This window comes from Dromaius novaehollandiae, chromosome 4 (assembly GCF_036370855.1).
Source record: "Dromaius novaehollandiae isolate bDroNov1 chromosome 4, bDroNov1.hap1, whole genome shotgun sequence".
NCBI lineage: Eukaryota > Metazoa > Chordata > Aves > Casuariiformes > Dromaiidae > Dromaius > Dromaius novaehollandiae.
The window spans coordinates 69272629-69289701 of record NC_088101.1 but is presented as its reverse complement, the minus strand read 5'-3'; the positions used below and the strand labels follow the sequence as shown (position 1 = coordinate 69289701).

Below are 17073 nucleotides of genomic sequence, written 5' to 3'. Positions count from 1 at the left end.
AGATGAATAGTTGGGCTTGTGTGCTGCCTTAATGCCACTGTCACTCAAATGCAGAAAGGCAGCTGAGCCACTTAAAGCCAGTTGTACATTTGGCGACCATTTCTCTATACTACCTCCTGATTCACATAGGCAGACTGATAAATTTCTGAATGACATTATTTCTCTTGATGGACTGCCACTTTGAAGGAGCCGGGGCCATCAGCAACAGCCACCACCGACCAGGACCTAACCGCAGTGCTTCTAAGGGGCCCCAGGGCCAAGGAGAGGAGCCTAACCCCAGTGCTCTGGCTCTTCTGCGTTGCTCCAAGGTCATGCAGGACTCTCAGTCAGCGATCCTCTCTCTGCTCTTCAGCTAGCTGCAGCGCGAGATGCCCAGGAGATCCCCGCTACCGAGGACAGAACCGAGCCGCGTGCTGCTACAACCCTTGGACAGCTAGCTACGCGCTACTCACCAGCAAGCTACTCTGATCACGAACACAAGCTACTCTGATCACAAACAGTAACGGCAATCAGCCAGCACCAGGACACACAAGTGCCCCTATTTCACTCCCCTCCTTTTCCCTCTGGCTACCTTCTCGCCCACAACCTGAATCTAACAGGAGATAAACATAGCGTCAGCCCTAAAGACAAAAGGCATGAAAGACGAAAAGATAAAAAAAAAGAAATTGTCATTGTTCAGAGTGTACACTTGAGTTCAAAAAAATCAGGCCAACTTTTCAATTGTAAACTATTACTTCCAAAATACAGAAAGCGAAGTACAATGTGTGACTTCCCTGTGTGTATTTGCACTGGGAGTTTCCATTTTTAGGTAGAATAGTCAAGGAACATGTTTCCATTGCCTTAAATTTATCTTTATGTTATTTATCTTTTTGTAAAATCCTAAATTCCAAGTTTTTTAATCAATCAGCCTCCATACTAACTTATTTTTTCTTAATTATGATTATGCAATTTTGCAAACTTCGTGTATTTGAAACTTCCTGCATGCACGTGAACTATGCCTTGACTGTTTTGCTCAGCGCAAAATGTCACACATAAAACCGCATACCTATTTATAACAACTGCAGACATCTCACATTCATCAGTTTAGGCTATGATGGAGTTTTAAGTACTTTAATTCCAACTCTAGACATAGCCTATCAATCAGCAGTGAATTCTGTTCATAACAGCAGAGAAGCACGGGCCTTGAAAACATATTTTTAGGCAGCCAAACCAAAGGGGAGCACTTCCATTCAAATATATTTCAGGTCCGTTGTTACTGAGAACTGAGAATAACTCAAATCTGCATTTCAACAGCAGGTTTTGATATTAGGTCCTTTGAGTTCTCCAGCATGACACAGCACTCTAGCCATGGCTGTATTCCCATCACAAGCGTCTCCCGTCAAAGTGAGCTGAATTTCAATTTCATGGCTGAGTTTCTAGAACTTCAACAGAAGCAACAGAGAACTTTCTCCCAGCTTAAGTATATTTCACAGTTCTCTTATCTTATACCTTTGAAAGGTCCCATTCTAAGAACAAATATTAATTTTAAGTTGGTACTTAATTCAGTCCAGACTTCCAGATGATTCCTGAAACAGAAGTTTGAGTTGCAAGAGGAAAACAAGAATTTTAGCTATTGCATGGAAATAATGGCTCATATTAAGAGCTAATGCTTTGAACTACTTCTACATTCTGTCTTAGAGTAAAAATAACATACTGTAGACTTCATCCCTTTGAAAACTGGAGGTTTAATTCTGATTGGTGTCTGTGCAGGGCATGCTCACAAGGGCACCTCTGGTGGAACACACCTATATCCTTGCTGTCACGTGCAAGAAGACAAGCAATAATATGCCCAGCAGCACTGGAATCTAGCACCGTGTAATATACCTCCAAATAGCTAATGCTAGGAAGTGGTGTTGAAATAATTTAAGTTCAAGTTTTTTTGATGTAAATCTGCAAAGAAACTGCATGCCCATTCTTGATCCTGCAGTTCAAACACTAGCTCTCATGACATACTGTGTCCTTCTCAGAGTGCCAGTTCAGAGCTGCCTTATCTCAGAGATTCATTAATCCAAAGATGGTGCGAATGGGGATACTGACATGGGAGTTGAGAGAGGCATCTGGGAAAATTGAAAAGATAGTAAACAAGAATGCATACTACCCAGAAAGAAAAAAACATCATTTTCTTACAGCTAGGCAGTGGCTGCGATAGACATGGAATAACTCTGTTCCAGTAGAATGAGAAAGGGTTTGCTGGATATGCCCCCAGATCAGCATCTGAAGATGAGGGGCAAGAATAAAGATGAGCTTTGCCAGAGATGGATATATGGAAGCACAAATATGACAGCACGACACAGGAGGATATGGAGAGGCAGGACTCCTGCTGAAATCTTGGGGGTTTTCTTATGTACAGCAGAAAGCTGTGTCTTATTTGCCATGACTTAGAGAATGCCATGAGAGATTTTACTCTTAGAATGAAGTAATTTTTCTAGAAATGGTTCAGAAGATGTCCAGGGGTTCAGATTACACTGTATCTGTTTCTTTACCTCGAATTTTAATCAAGTCTGTAGCAATTCTCTTCCACAGTAAATGTACAGATGAATCAGATATTCTGTATGGAGTTGATTACTGTGTAAAAATTCTGTAATCGCCACCAGTTAGTTCACCAGAAACTTAGGCTGCAGGATGGTCAAGTTCAAGGCACCATTGAGTTTTTCCAAGCAAACAATCTTGTAAGCCATATATCCAACATAGTTAATTTACAAAAGGGATTAACATCACTATTCCTAAGCAATGCACTTACCTCTTTTTCCTCTGAGCATCACGTGCTCTGACTTTGGGAAAAGAAAATGGATTTGTAGTGAATTCCATGTTTAAAAGTGTAAGGACTGTAAAAAATTCATTATATGAAATACCTGCGAAAAAGGGGTCATAGTGTGGGCAACATCAAGAAAGGTATTGTGCAGAAGGGACTTCATTCCCAGTTCAGTGCCAAAGATGAAGCCAGGTTAAGCCAATGATGTCTGCAGAAAACTTTAGGCCAAAAGAGACTGCAGTTTTCCCTGAGGCTGTGGTATATAAGAAACGAATACTGAAAAATATGGCAAGGCTACAGGATCTAGTCCTGCATGAGTGTGTAAGGAAACTGCTGACATGTTGAAGGATATTACAATGAGCTGCTTCAGGGGAAAAGCAGTTCTATTTTTTTTCCAGCAGAAGGAGTTTTTAATAGTACATTATGATATCCATTTTTGTCAGCTGAAAGAAAGGATTTGTTAAAGGAAAGGAAAATTTCATTCTCTTTCTGTAAAAGGAAAGTAGGAATAGAAAAAGATTTGAAGCAAAAATTTATCAGCTATTTATTTACCCGCATTGTATAGTGCTCTCTAAGGTTTTACTGTTGCATTAACTTCAGTTCCATTAACATCTTTTTATGAAGACCTTTTGAACATATTCATTTGTTTATAGGCCAAAATTGGCATTTGAATAGATGAAGAATCAAAAGCTTCCTGTACTCTTTAATATTGATTAAAAATTTGGGTTCTGCTTTTGCCAAGATGTAGGAAGAAAAGCAGGCAAATCTTTATTTCACTTGAATGCAGTTAAGAGTTGAGCAGTGCCAGCTGCTCTGGACAGTTCTTGGGAAGCAGCTGAAAATCTACTACAAGTTCAGGATTAGACCAAAGTTTTTATAGAGAGCTGCTGTCTTCTCTGTTCTCACCTCAAAAAGGTCATCCACCCTGATGTATTAAATGTCTGTAGGTCTTCTCTGTTCATGCATAGTGAATCCATATATTGTAAATCAGGAGCAAGGAAAAGAAATAGGAATATGGTGCGAGGCAGCACTGCCCTAGGATTCTTTTGGTTTACTTCGCTCTGGCCCCTTTAATGGGACAGAATATGGTTATAATTGATTTCAGGTTGTGATAACATGGATTAGAAGGAGAAGACTATCTGTGATCACACGTATTATGTCACCGCATTTGTGGGCCGCGCAGAGGACAGGAACACATTTTGACACCCTCAACAATTATTTGACTGCAGCAAGAACAATGAATAACATAAGCGGGAGCAAGTATTGTGGGTGGGAATTTCAGTGCTCTCCTTCGCTCTGCCAGAGAAATTATGGAAAATAATTAGCCCTCCTGGGGTTAGAGATATATTGGGACGAGCTCTCATGAGATGATTCAATAGCTGAGCTAAACTGAGAGAAAGGGTCTACCTCCTGTCAGATTATGGTGATGAGAGAGATGACAGTGACTGTGATACAGGCAGAAAGGATTTTAATGTTAATTAAATGTTAATGTTAATTAAAACATTCCTGATTGCTCTTAGCAGTTGCCTGGAATATATTCTACCCTGTTGGCTAAATTGACAGGGGGATTTGGGTGTTCAGTGGTAATAAATATTCCTCAGCAGAGATATATAGTCTATTTACTGTTGAAAGAATAATTTTGTGGCTGCCAAGAAGCTTTCTCATCAATACTTTAGGGGTTTAATTCTTACAGGATTTATTATAGATACAGAATAACCTTTCATTTTCCAAAATCATAGGAGAAAATTGGACTAATCAGAAGGAAAAAGGATATGCAACCCCTAAGAAATCTTTGGCTGTTAGCCAGAAGGTTTCTTTTTTTAGGTAACTTTAGAATAGTGAATTTGAGCAATCACATATCATTGTTGGAAAGGCACTATGTCAACAGTCCTTAATATACTTTTTGGAAAACTTTTCAGTAGTATTAGATAGCTCAGAAGTCCACGTTGGCTGGGTATTCTTTCAAAATTGAAGAGGTCCATCCTCCCACTGGGACTGACACTGGCAAGTATTTCACAACCACCACAGGTCAGAGGGATGCCTTGAGTAAAGCATATATACCAAGAGCTGATCCATTTTATTTGTGAGAATGGTATGGTTTGATACTAAATACGGGCAGAAACATACCTAGAAGTGCCATCAGTGTGGCAGCAGTTCATGAAGAATTAAGTAAGACAGTGGACTGTTTAACTTCCTAAATCAAGAATTCATATTCATAGTCACAGGACAAATATACAGAAGTCTTCCATGTTTACATGCAAAGAGATATTGGTTTGTACATTTGTATACCATCATGGTTTTACAGCAAAAAAGACTTATTTAAGAAGTCTGAAAATTCCAGCAGATGAGAATGAAGTCTGATAAGACTAATTATGGTGCTTTGTCTATAATTAGTTACAAATATTGATAGATCAATATGCTACTTTAGAGTTACTAAAATGTGAGACTGGTCCTAAACAGTGGGTGAAATCATGATATTTATTTGTGTCAGTAGTAGTAAATAAAAAGATGGTATCATGAACATTGGAGAGGGGAAATAAAAAGTAGAGGAAGCAAATGAATACAAGTAGATTATCTGCCTAACTTCTGTAAACATATAGACTTGCCAACAACTTCTAAAGAGCAAATTCAACTAGAATTTGCTGTTCTTCCGCTTCTTCTCCTGGTCTAAGTCATTAATTTTACAGGTGTTACAAGTAACATCTCACCTATCAGTAAGGGTACTTTATAATACCCAGGAAGCTGTAAACAAAAACAAAACAAAACTGTATGCATTTTGCTTCCGCACAATGAAAGGTATTAACTTTTAAACTGGGCCTGAATTTATTATATAGTGAGGATGTAATCCCACATCGTTACAGTGACTTTGACACCTTTTATGGGCCATATGTCTATTGTGCACACAAGTATTAACATAAACACCAGAACGTTCCCAAGTTAACTCATAACCATCACAGCTTCATTTCAGGTGATGATCACTAGTTTGGAAAATGCTGAATTTTGAAAGGGGTCCTTCTATTGCTTTGGCTTAGGTCCTAAATAGCCTAATATTTGCCAAAATATTCCCAGAAGCCCTCTCTATGTATGTAAATTATAACCAAAGAACCATAAAACAGATTGTCCATCCTTTTATAAAAACTTATTCTGCTACCTGGAGTTCTCAAAATGCAACAGGATTGGCCAGGACATTTGAATATATATATATATATTTTTTTTTCTCCATATTTGTAGTTCATTCAATAGCTAGATAGAGATAGAGAAAAGGTGCTCAGTTCTGACATTAAGCCAACTAATTTGGTACAATGCAACTGAATTCAGAACTTAACCAGTAAACCTCATAGCGACAGTGGCTTATCTATGGACATCTAAATAATCAAAAACATATTAAACTAGCTTGCAAAACTTTCGCAGTCAAATCAAAATAAAATGGATAAACCACTTTCTCAGTACAATAAGGGGCTCCTTTTCTAGCTGGATGTTATATCTTCGAGCCATCCTTTGGCAGCAGTGACTAATGCTAAGTGGTAGCACAACACTGGTAACAAGAAGGGCAGCAACCTGCAGCTCTCGGGCAAAGCAAAGTGCCTACCAGCAAGCGTGCTGCAGAAGCGGCAGCTCACAGCCCTTAATAAATGAAGCTAACTGAATGATGACAAAACATATGCATGACCCCCTTTTTAACCTGCTCGTTTTTATAATTTATTACTAATACTTGAAATAATTTTTTCTAAGGTTTGGTTTCCTTTATCCAAAGTATTGTCAGAAGTAAACAGCACAGAATAAGAAAATGCTATAGTAAATCCTCTACACAATGAGTCCCTAACTGCTACAAAGCAGTAATTGCTGCTGTCTCTTACTAACTGAAGAACAGCAACAAAATTTGAATGACTTCAAATGACCTATTGTTAAAAGTGCTAACAAATACAGTACTTTAAATGGTTAAAAGAAATACAAGAAAAGAAAAGCAAAAAGGGGCACAACTGAGCTATTAATTGTTTAGCTGAAACCACAAGCTTCTAAAAATTGATTTGACCATGAGAAGTGTTTTATCCACAATACAGTCACAGAAGATGGAGCTTGAGAAGACAAAGGAATGCACAATATGCTTAGGAAAGAAAGCAAAACAGGTTTCATATTTCATTTCAAATAAAATTGATTATGAACCAGCAGACAAGAAGTTTGATGATTTCATATTTTGGCTGAATATAATTCACAGAAAATACATTTTTCTTGCAAAGGTTTAGAAGTCTCATTTGGAAGGGATATACACATTGCCTGCAGAAAGTACACATGAATCAGTATGAATACATTTTTCAGTTGGATCCCTGATGAGTGTTAACTGAAGAACTCTTACATGATCTTCCAAATTTTGGAAAAAACAATACAGACTGTATACAAACTAGCATTTCTAGACTGCTATATTATGTTGCACTAACTAAAATCATCTTGAAAATTATTATTGCATTAAATTTCATGCTTATTGCCTTATACTTAGCAAAATAATGATAAACATCTCAAGGACAATGGAAATAGGAGATAAAAATGGTAAAAAATCATTACAGATTTTCCAACAGCCTTTTTAGCTGTGTTTGTCTGGATACATATACAAAGTGAACAAAGTTATGAAGATAAAAGTAGTAGATATTTCTGAATTTTAGACAGGTTTTCATATATTGTCATAAAATTTTACTCTTATGAAATTGTTCTCAAATAATTTATATTTTCTTGGATCTGAACAGCCTGAAGGTTGAACATAGGTGGAGAGAATACAAATTTGGGTATATAATCAATTACAGTATTTTGCAGTTGCATAAGCATCGAGGCTTGATTCTCTGATACGCTCCCAACCCCTCCTGCTGATAACAGAAGGATGTCGTGTTCAGCATTTTGCAAGATGAGGCTCAGGTGAGTATCAAACACTGGAAAATTATCATATGAAACTATTTTAGGAAGGAACTAAGGAGACAGAAATAAATTTTTTTAAAAAAGCATTCATTATTTAGTGAGGCAATAGTAGGAGCCCTTTTGTGCAACTTTGGAGTAACAGCATTTTACATTTGATCTGGCCGTTAGCTTAGGAAATTCAAATAGTAAGTGACATGGGTGTTTTTGCTGCTTCATACAAAGAAAACCTCCTAATTTACCACAACTACAGAATCTATTAGCAGATAGTAAGTTAAAACTGTCTCTTCAGAGACTTGTATTGGTCTCACATAGCAACCTTCTCTGTCTCCAGGGCTGCCAGTCAGTGTTTAATCTTTACTAACTTTTATCTACTACACAACATGCACAGCAGTCAAAAAATATTTGCATGTGCCATGGACATTGAGACAAAGGTTCAAGATGTTTGCAGATATCCCACGTACTAGCTGATCAATACTTCTAACTTGGGGTGAAGTGGCATCAGCATCTGGCAGGCTGAATGCCCCCACCGCTAATCACTTGTGCCACCCACACGATGTAAAATGCTTATTTTCCAGAGATTTAGTGTTTGTTGTGAATGCGCCTGACAGCGATGGAAACACAGAGCAGGGGAAGCGCAAGTAGTGTGAGAGAGCAATACCTTTAATCTTCCACTGGAACAACTACATCTAATGACAGTGTTTTTGTCCTCCTAAATTCTTGGCCTAATTGGAGAGACTAATAGGGTAGTTAGTGAGCAAAACTGATGGTCGTGGTGACTTCTGTGGCAGCATTTTTCAGAGAAAATGAGCTAAAATCACACAAAATGGGTTACCAAACAATTAGTAACTACAGGTTTACCATTAACCGCGACAGCTTTCCTCAGTAATTAGAACACAAAATATCAGCAACTAAGAAAAACCCTTTAATGGCCATGTTCTATTTATTGATTTTCAATAATAGCATAATGATCCTCAGGCATTACAAACAGCATGGATAAAATGGTATTATAAGAGAGAAGAGCTTCTCAGCAGTTTATTAATGCCTATCTCATAGATTCATGCACACACAATTATTTTGAACCCAAAGTATGAAACCACTGTCCTGAATAACGCTTCTGTCCCCCTAGAATGCCCTTCAGGGTGTAGTGTATGCAAAGCGTGTCGTATCGAGTATCCGCAGTCGCCAAGGCTTTGTATAGTTTCCATAACTGCAACACCTGATGGCATTTTCCTCAAATAAAGAGCTTTTCATTACAGAGAGAACTTCATCAGCATGGGTGTTAATGCTGTGAGATATTTACATGAGGTCAAATCATGCAGATCGTATCATCATAATATTACTTGGAAAGGAAAGCAGGAGCTTTTTCAAGTAGTTTTAGGAGGCTATATACTATTTAAAAATGAAATTCAGAGGCAGTTTTGTAATTTGTGGACATAGATGCTCAAGGTGAATTTTTACATTTGACTACGTATAGTCAACATATATTCAAATGTTTATCCAAGGAAAGTGGTGAGGGGCTATTTACAGGGTTACTGGGAGATTCTGAAAGGGAGCAGGGATACAGGATGTTCAGAACCTATGAGGCAAATTCCATCAACTGCATGCCTTAATCTAGCAGCTTTGCAACAACTGACAACCCTCTGCAAGCTTATAATGATTTCACTGCTAGCTTCCAGAAAAACAAAGTTGACACTTCCTAGCAAACTGGCAAGCTCTCAGAAACCTTCAGAGTGTGCTGTTACTACACAGTAGCAGTGAAAGCATTACAGAACTAGGAAAGAAACAGAAAAGATGTAATCTAGTAGCTCATGTACTTTTGCAGTCCAACATGTCAAAATGTTGCAGAACCTTACACCATTTGGAAGATGCACTTGAGAGACAAACAGAAGTCTCATCTTAATCTGCTTTTATTAAATGAGAGAAAGCTCATGTATTTATCAGCGTTAATGAAGAAGAGTAACCATTTCTCATCTTTCTCTTTGAGGAAAAACATATATAATAAATTTTCTTTCAAAAGTGAGATTGGAGCTAGACCGTACTAATAAAGGATGGAAAATGAGATAAAATTATATGTATTTTTATATTGCTTATTGATGCAGCATAGCTGGAGACTGTTCATCTTTGATGCGTTATAACAAATTCTAGGTTCAGAAACTGCACATTTCGACAGCTGAAAATGGAGAACAGTTTGTTTGTTATGAATCCAAAAAGGCTGAATAACTATGAGCACATCAGAACTGTTACCTGTCTTAAATCTGGGTACTTCTGTGTCCCTTCTTTATCATGTAACAAAAAGGGATTTGACGTAGCACTTTAACTAGGTGGTGTATTATCACTGGTGTCATCATCCTATCAATTTACATAACAGTGTCTTCTGCTATGTCTCTGTTCATTAAGTTTTATTGTTTCATAGTTAACATCCTATTAAACATAAATGAAAGAGGTCACCCAATAATGAAAATACATCTATGAATGGAGACGGGACAGGCTCTTGGTCCAACTCATCTAAATTTTGTCAGCAATTTAAAGGACACTATAAATTTCTTATATGGAAAATTAGACAGACAAAGATTGATAGAGTAAGTACTCAGGAGGATATTTTACTGTTAAAGGATAAAAACTCAGTAATTTTTCTCAGTTCGGCATAATGCATAATAACACTTCTAGAGACAAAGAACAGAAGCTCTCTCAGTTCTAACAAAAACCCCTAAGACTATACCAGAATAACATTTTGTTTTCGATTTCACACCTCAAAAAAGATGAGAAAACAGAATGAGTTCCAAAGATCACTAGAAAGTGATCCAATGATTGGAAAGCAATTATATCTTAAGGAATTCAGATTATCTGACTTATTAAATTGGAAGTTAAGAAATAATCACATCTCTCTGTGAAGACACATATACACGGAAAAGAGGTCTGATTAGTGAAAACTTGAGACTGGCTGACATGGACCAAGTATGATGCGATTACTAAAAACTCAGCCTAGACAAATCTGGAAAAGATGAAGTTTATTTACAGTCAGAGTAGTTAAACATTAGTGGTGACCTTTATTGCTTGGTTTTGTTCAAAACAATAATCATAGTTGAAACAAAGTATGTTCCAACCTCTGGGGAAAGAAAGACGTCTGGCTGAGGGAGGTCAGTCTAGGAGATTACTGTGATCATTTTTGGACTATAAGAAATATTATCATTTGCAGATGCGAGGAAACAGCACTGTGTTGTTCTAATCTCAAAGACTGTTTGCAAGGTTACCTTCATGGTCATTAAAAGCTAGAAATGTAACTTAATGAATATGGCACACAGTTCTGTAGCAATTCTTTTCGATTTTCTCAAAAATTCCAGAGGTTCTAACAATACTTGTAGTATATAACACCTAAATACTAACAAATGAATTCAAGATGAATCAATTTTTCCAGTTTAGGCCACTTGTCTGCATTTGTTTACGTTGTCCTTCAGCAAAGACAACAGTGTCAAAATTCCATATAAATTCGTATTTTATCAAATCATCAACATTTAGCCCTATGTTAAAAGACCAAGTGATTAAAATACCTGAAAAATTGAAGGGATTCCTAATGGAATAATTACAATAATGCTTTTTAGTATACCCCTATTTTTATAGCTTTAGGCAATATCAAGTGGTTCAAAATAATAAACCATCTCATACATCAAATGGCTTTCCAGCATCTACAGTTCAGTTCTTGAAACTGTTGGTTATGAAGGTAGTCATAAACATTGCAAATAATAATGAGATTTTTGACCTTCCAGTGTCATGTGGATTGATGTGTGGCTGACATAGGCAGACTCTACTGCTAAACATGAAAGCTCTCAGCTTTGTCATCGTCCCCATCTTGTAATTGGTTGTGGTGGCTGTAAAGGAGACTAAAATAGAAGAGTAAAAGCAGGGAACAGAGAGCAGGAAGAAATTACTATTCTTTTTTAAAAATATACATATTTCTAGTTCTTGTAAAACAGAAATGATTGTGATTTCTCAGTTAAATATTTTATATCAAATGAAGTTGCATACCACATGCTGGCAAGCACACAGATGTGTAACAAAGCACTTGCATTTTCAGTAAGCTTATTCCCCAATACCTAGCATTTTAGATTTTAAAAGTCAGGTCCAATTAATCAGAAATATGCATTCATACCATTTGTTTGACATTTTTTCACACTTTGCTTCTGATATTCTGATTTTTTCTTTCTTTTGCATTCTCTCATTCATTTTTCACTCATTCATGGGAGTTCCTGTTCCTCAGTAATGGGAATCCACTGACTATACCAAAGTGTGAGAATCACAATATGTCAGTCAGTCACCTTCTGTTACACAATATTCAGTGATGAAGCAAAATACTTATACTTGATCTTCTGTGATGATAACTGAGCAAATTTTAACTACGGACTTCAGAGAGCTGCACAGAGTTGATTAAGCACCTCTCATTACACCATATTACAGATGGGAAAACTGAGAGACTGAATTAAATGACTTGCTCAGAAATATTGGCAGACCTGAGGGGCACCAGCAAGCAAAGAAAAATAATATGTACTGATATTAAAAAAGATATATTCATGAGAATATGCAGGCACTGTAAGGTATAAACTAAAAGTATCCACTGCTCCATAGCAATATTCAGTGTGTGCGTTCATGACAAGTACTACCAGTAGACTCATCTGACACACTGACACCACACCAATAGAGTATGTTGATACTGCTAAATATTGTAATGCAATTAAATGATGTATCAACACTAGTATATATTAAACAATAACACAATAATTATTTCAATAGACTTAAAGGAACTCCCTGTTGTGGTCCTATAGTAAAGGAGGGAGACAGAAACTGCGAAAGGAGGAAGGAAACTGAGAGAAGGAGAAGGAGAAGTTAGGAAATGCTGCTGCAATTTGGATTCTCCATATTATACCTTTGTTAGACTCCAGCCACTCTTATCAAATTGCTAGTCAATAATGTCAGATCTCTCATGATAAGATGTATTTTCTAAGCATTGAACAATTCAAGATTTGATTAATTGCCATTGGATTTATGTATCTTTACACTATAAACAGCTTGTGTTACTTTTAGTGTTCCTGCACCCATCACTGTCTCAGCTCTATTAGAAAACTCGAAGCACAGCTGTACACCTTTGCAATTCAATATTCAAAAATTCCATTTGTGATGCAAAATAATTACTGAGACTGGGAACGAGATCTAAAGATTCAGGATATGTGGCACTATCAAGTTCTTGCTTTATTTTCTCTATATTAAAATATTCATAAGAAGAAACACTAGCAGCCCATGTAATTAATAGGACAGGTGTCCTACGGCCCCAAAACTCTTGTTCTATTATTATTGTTAACCTAAGAATATAAGTACCAAGAGTTCAGCCAATATTTTGAGAAACTAACCCTCTGCAGAAAGATGAGAAGGCGATTTAGAATTCAGATGCGTCTCCCAGAGCTAGTACTGTACCATGGTAGTGCAGCAAAGGGAACTCTGATGTTCTGGCAATTTAGAATATTTAAGTACCGCGACATTTCCTATAAGGACTGGGATAGTAGGGTCAGTGTTGTGAATACAAATTGCAATTTAGGCACACACCCATGGGTGTGGACACTTCATTACTTAATAGGTATAAAATGATCCCAGAAAGTAAAATTCTATGATGTACAAAATTTTACTACAAGGATGGAAAATGTGGTAACTTAATTCATCTTCATGTGATATCATATTAATTTTCACCTGACTGTATACCACTCCACTAATTCAAAAAAGCCAAATTAACCCCAAAAGTGGAATCGCTTACACTACTGAATAATTTCCAACCTTGCTAAGCGCCTGTCAAATACATGTTCTCATTTCCATGCTAAGTGGTATATTAAAATATACGAATATATAAATACACAGATATGTACAGATATATACACAGATATACACACAGATACATATACAAATATATAAAATACACAGCTCTTTGTACTGTGAAAAATTACTTCTTTCCAGACAAATTTCAGACAAAAAAAATACTTATTATATTCACCAACTTTTCCTTAAAGGATCATGTCAGAAGATTTTTCAGAAGGCATTCCAATGTAAAAGCTACGAAACCAAAAACAACATGAGGTTCTCTTAAGCTATCTGCAGCTGTTTATAAACTGCACCATTTTTCAGTGACAGTGATTGAAGCTTTTACGTTAAAAAGAAATTTTCTGCCTGAATAAGATCAAAGATCCCATTCACAAATTGCTGAGTTAGAGGAGAGCAGAAGGCATGGGAGCCATCTGACTTTGGGCACCCAACTTCCGTAGCTACTTTGGGTGGGTAAACTCCCTCGGCAACATGTATACTCACACAGGACAAGTTCCACCAGAGGGTGATGGAGAACACCTCCAGGTTCTGCTTTGAACTGCCCTCTTCTGCCTACGTATTCTGACCTGATTAGCTGCCCAGAGTTAGGCAGCGTGAATACTTCTTGCTGTCTCCCTTCAATTTCCATCAAGACTTAGCACTCACAGGCACTATGGGATCATTAAACAAAAAGCCATAAAAGTGAAAGTTGTATTACTAGCAATGCAATGGAAGCATTAAAAAGCCATTATCTAGCAACAGTTGATAAACATCAGCTACAGATAATGTCCTCTAATAAGGGGGCTCATGAGTGGAGGGGGTTGGCAGAATGGGGCAACTCGGACAGGGACCTCTCCAGTAGAAGCCAAAAATGCTCCTGCCTACAGGCTGCTCTCCCTTTCCGTACTATGGTAGTGCCTGACGGCTTTGGTATGTTGGGTACCACACCAACACACGTTAAGAAACATTCCCTTTTCCTCTGAATCACAGTGCAAGTAGGCACAATAAAGGCCGGGAGAAAGGCTGCTTTCCTTGGCTCTCTCTGACAGATGGGAACGGGAGCCAAAGGCGAGCGCGTGGGTTGCCCGAGGCAGCGGGTAGCAGAGCCAGGAACTTGACCTAGACAGCTCGCGTTGCAGACCAGTGCCTTCGCTCATTAACAGCTGCTTCCTTACGCCTTTTCTGTCATAATCCACTGAGTAAAGGAGCACCATTCTGTCCCAGGTTTAATAGGATCACAGTCTTAGAGATATACAAGAATCAGTATCTTTAAAAATCAGACTATAAATTTAGACTGTATTGATTTTAGTTTCTTCCCTTGGCTAATATGTTCTTTAAAACATTTCCAGTAATTTGATTCAAGCTTTGGAAGGAAATCCTTTGAGAGCACAGAAACAGTATTTCAGTTAAACCACTAATGTGATTTTTCATCAATCAAATATGAAAGACTTGAAAAGAAAATAAACATGAACTATAAGAAATGCTTCTGAAGGCAGTTCAAAAGATGCATATCTGTGCAGTTCTGCAAATAGGCAAGAGATTCGTTTCGTGTCACGATACTGAGTGATTAGGTTTCATGCATCGTACATCTATTTTCTGAAGTGTGAGAGGTGAAAACAACTGTAAATATGGATAAACCAGAAGTAAAGTCTTAGGGAAGACAGCAGAAGTAAAGTCTTAGGGAAGACAGTTGCAGACCATATTTGTATGACAAGATATTTTTTTACCAGTTATTGCAAGGCAAGAATCACATATGAAAACAGTAATGGACAAACTTCAAAGAGTTCAGAGAATCATTACTTTGTTACTTTCTAAACCTACACAGTGTAATGAGTTACACATGGCTGGGTTTTATTTGAGACACAGAAAGAAAGAGCTTAAAAAAAGTTAAATCAATGAGCCAAATGCTGAGCTGATAGCAAACAGCAGAACTGGGGGAGTGGGGAAATAAAACTCCCTAAACAAATGCTAGTTCAGTGATTTTAACATTATGTAAAAACCTACAAGAAATTGCCAACTAGTAGTTATGAGGCATATTGATAATAAGCTGCTTTCTGTTTTAAGAATAATATTGTTTCTTGGACTCTTGGGAAATGCACAGTATACTCTGAACTCTTACTTCTGGGATAACCGCAAAATGATATCCTCATCTGAAAAAAATAATGATGGAAGAAGCAGGGCAAATGAAGCTGCAAACATAGAGAAGTTACACAGTCACCTAGGCTCCCAGTGATTTTCATAAGCAAGTCCTCAAAATTTGATCCTATTTACTGAAAGTTAATTATCCACACCACTCACTATACAGAAAGACAAATCATTACCGCTGCCAAAGGAATCAGGGTCCTTTGTAAAGAATATAATAAATGCAGGTTCTGCGTATACATCACAAATGATGAGCAAATTTATACTGGAAATAAGAAATGTGAGAGAAAACAACCTGATAATAAAACCCCCAAAGTATGAGGAAAAAATAATAATCTTCTACCTTCTAATTTTATCACAGCTAAAAGAAGCCTTGTGGCAAAAAATGTCAATTCCAAAGCTGTAGCTTTGTCACTCTAACACTGCTTCTAAGAGCTAAAAATGCATTGTGAGGCTAGCTCCTGCAGCAGGCTAGGGCAGCTGATGAAATACTGGATGAAGAGAAATGCTGGTACAATGACAGTCAGTTGCCCATAATATTTATCAAAACTTTTGGACAATTTGGAGAGCATTATTATCCACAAATAAAAGTTCCTACTGCTTAGGCAGCTCAAAGGTAGGAAAACAGTTGCTATCAGAAAGATTATTCACTGGTTTCTTTGTGCTTTTTTTTCTTCTAAACAACGAATGCCTTAAGTACCATACACTCTTCCAGAGTAAAGGTAAGGAAAGATCAGTCGCTGGTATGGGAGGAAATTGCCATATATTTCCAGCTCCTCAATAACCTTCATTGCTTATGCTAGTGCCTTGCTTACAAAAACGGCTCATTTCCTGGTGTACTTTGGTGCTCAAAGTTAGGCAAACACAGCCCTTCCAGTTCTCAGCTGCGCACGTGGTTGGAAGGTAGTCTGCAAGGGTGCCCTGATGGTAAATGATTGACCCTTCCAGCGTATCTTCACTAAAAACTCTTGCTGCATTCCTGGCAGGGGTCAGGAGAATAGCTGGAGAGTTTTCACAGGAACACTAGTTGCTCGCTGCTAAAAAGCTGGGATCTGCATGTGCTTGAGCCAGGTGAGAGCTCACGGGGAACTCAGTGAGACCATGCAGAATCAAACCTTTATTGCCTATGCACCAAGTGTAGTTCAGTCAAACCTAGGTCTGTGTTCACTGCGAAGCTCAAATAATCTTAACCTTAGTGACATTTCTTCCAGACAAGTTTCAACTTGCTGCCTTAATTCACTTTGGCACTAAAAGGAACATTACAAATGTTGGGGGGGTTCTTACTGATAAAAGAAAGTCTTTCCCTCTCCGTTCTTCATTAAGAAGGCTGAACATTTCTTCTCTCCCTAAAGCCCTCTGAAGTTTCATCCCAATACAGTCATGGCTTAAGAAAGTTA

At 37.6% G+C, this 17073-nt stretch overlaps 1 protein-coding gene across 2 annotated transcripts in view; it reads right to left on the bottom strand.

The window, feature by feature from the left end:
* KCNIP4 (potassium voltage-gated channel interacting protein 4) overlaps positions 1-17073 on the bottom strand; it is a 484037-nt gene that overhangs the window by 442362 nt on the left and 24602 nt on the right. The gene's annotated exons all lie outside the window — the stretch shown is intronic.